Source organism: Dermacentor variabilis, chromosome 4 (genome assembly GCF_050947875.1).
Source record: "Dermacentor variabilis isolate Ectoservices chromosome 4, ASM5094787v1, whole genome shotgun sequence".
In the NCBI taxonomy this organism is placed as follows: domain Eukaryota; kingdom Metazoa; phylum Arthropoda; class Arachnida; order Ixodida; family Ixodidae; genus Dermacentor; species Dermacentor variabilis.
In genome coordinates this window covers 196,035,832-196,038,657 of record NC_134571.1, presented here as the reverse complement: position 1 = coordinate 196,038,657, position 2,826 = coordinate 196,035,832, and the positions used below count along the sequence as shown (strand labels likewise).

General features: G+C 49.6%; 1 pseudogene; it reads right to left on the bottom strand.

Annotated features, from left to right (window-relative positions):
* Positions 1-2,432: 2,432 nt before the first annotated feature.
* LOC142580645 (U2 spliceosomal RNA) lies at positions 2,433-2,596 on the bottom strand (annotated as a pseudogene).
* Between the last annotated feature and the right edge of the window lie 230 nt (positions 2,597-2,826).

Here is a 2,826-nt window from a genome sequence, read left to right as displayed (position 1 = left end):
CGCTCGGACGATCGACATTTCCGCTTCGACCAACCTCCGTATTGGGTTTTGCCACTAAGAAAGCGATAAGCAAAGGCAAAGCCCGCATATTGTCGCGAGAGAACGTGCAAATATCTCGCCAATATGAGTTGGCGCCACGCTCGTGCAGTCGCCACATTGGCGACAGTAAAAAAATGCTGCGATATATATCCGGGCCCGTGTGTATTGCGCTTAGAGCAGCAATAGTTATGGGTCGACAAATAGTGGTATAGTATCGATGTAGAATTATTTCCCGTTATGACAAAGTAGAAAAAATAAAGCCAGCCACATATAGGTAACTCTCTTTAAAAAAACATTGATACACTGGAATAGCTATGCGTTCAACAGTGTACAGAACGTTATTCGCGCCTGTGTGTACGTGTTTCGCGAGCATTTACGCAAGTCTTTGTACTTATTATAAACTAAATTGCGCATTTACTTAAGTTTTCACTGATATTGGCCTATGCGCGTACACCTTGTCAATAGCGTTTACCTTAATTAATTTGACGTTCTATCCATGATTTTTTCCATGACGTACGTGTAGATCCTATGACAGGGTACCGAGAAGTGTACGTATTTATGCTAGATATAGTGATTTTTGGATCTGTAACAGTCGTGTAAGCCAAGAAAAGCACCGACACGTCTCTTTTTGAGACATATCCAAAAATATATTAGCGCAGATATCTTCCATACGTTTATGCAGAACGTTCTCAAGCAGTCTTCTGACGACGTTTTAAAGACGTCTTAGCAAGATGTAAGCAGAAGACATCTTAACAAGGCGCCTCCCAGCCGTCGTTCGCAGAACGTCTTCCAGACGTGCGGAAGAAGACATCTTGCAGCTGTTCCAAATAGTTGTAGACGGTTTAGTTCGTTTTCGCCGGCCCAAGACGTCTTCAAAACGTCTTGTGTTCAGTGGGCTGAGTGGTGTATTTATTTATAAAAGAGCACTTTTTTAACATGAAGAGCTTCCAAAGTCACAAAGCCATTTCCAGGAAGGACGAGGTTTAGGTAAATATGTGTACTAACCATCACTCCCATGCTGGGTAGGACCACTCCGCCTCCAAATCCTGTAGGCACCAGAGCCAGACCTCCCTCTTGCAATTATTGTATGAAGCTCTATAGTACGGCCCTTGGTCGGATGTGTGTCAGCACCTGGCGGCTTTGTGACAAAACATCACGTCGAAGGCTCGTGAGCCCACAAGTAGGTGGCAGAAAGCGCACAAAAGACGTGGTCAGAATCACGCGTACTTGCGGTGGAAGGAGCTGCAGCAAAAGCCCCCGGAGAAGTACGCTGTTGGTTGAAGGAGCCAAGCCACCAGCCAAAGCATGCATGCGACGCAATAAGTCGGTAGGTTTGCGGCCGCTGAGCTCCTCCAATGTAATGAGCTGCTGTATTCGATCCTGATGCGCCTCAGCGGTGCGCAGGGTGCGGTCAGTGAATCAAGGGGCGGTCGACGGGCGGGGAGCGCTGAACATCGCGAACAATCGCAGCAATAGTAAGTGGAAGCGCCCCAACGATGTGGTCGAACGTTTCCAACTGCGAACTAAGGTGGTGGCGATGGAACAAGGATTCGACGGTAAGGAACCAAAGCTCCGAGTCCAACGACCAGAACTCCGTCAGATTGAGAGCGGAGACCTAAGGATCTTGGGGTAGTGGCGCTGACGGAATCACCTGATGGGGAGAATGCGAGGTCATACTGAGTGGATAGAAGGCGGACTGTGTAGACAGCGGGGCTTGAGCTTGTTGCGGCGGCAAGCCGAGCGAAGCGAAGCGGCTGCGGCACCCGGAGCTTTGAGCAATGACGCGAAGCCCGAGCTCACCAATTTGTGGGTGAAGAAAAACCAGACAGACATTGGTGCCTGGTGTCCCCAAATTAAATTTTTCGCAGAGCCTGCTCAATCAGGCAGAAGCCTGATTTCGACGATTCCACTAGCGCACTACTACGTGCCACAGTGATCCGGTCATAAGGCACGACGCCGACACGCCAAGCGCGCTGATGGTGTGGGAACAAGTTTACGTATTCACATATCCGAGCCTAGATGGCGCTAGGGATGCTAAATAGGAAGTACCGAACAGAATGGAGCAGAAAATTACCCCGGGAACCTAGTAAAACAATGCTACGTATTGAAATTCTAGAGGACGCCACTCGAAGTCAGTAGATTGCTGAAGTACAGCACTCATGGCCACGCGTGAAGCGTTCACTATGGTTCGCGGCGGAACACGCGATCTGGGATGAGTGACAAACACCGCGTCTGCTACGGCTTGTTTTGTGGCCCTGAAGGTGAAAGATGCCTCCGAAGTGTAGATGATTGTCGCATACGGGCTGCTTGTTCTAAAGCGAAGTTGTATATGGCTGGTTTTTCATGAAACATGTGTCCGTGGGCAAGAGCCGTGTAGATCAAGAATTCCTCCCCATATGTGGGCCGATCCCGAAGATACTGCAATCGCAGCGCGACCAGTGGCGGAGATGAAGTAGGCTTGAAGCACACCGCCAACTTGCAAAAACAACTTTAATATCTCAGGTCCAAATATTAAGCTGGTAAGAACGCATACTACACATTGACCCACGTCGGTCATGCCTACGTTCGCACCGCCCTCTCTTTGTCGGCGTTCCAAGCGCTTACGCATTTCCTTTCCTTTCCTTCCGCTCTCCCGTGGTGGCAGACCCGTAAGTGTGCTGCCCGCCAGGACAATGAGGCGGAAAGAAATGCGAACCGTCCACACGGCCCGATCCCGCAAACTTGTAACGTTTCAGCGGAGCAACGGCCAGGTTTGAGAGGGAGTTTGTGGGGAACCAATTTTGCGTA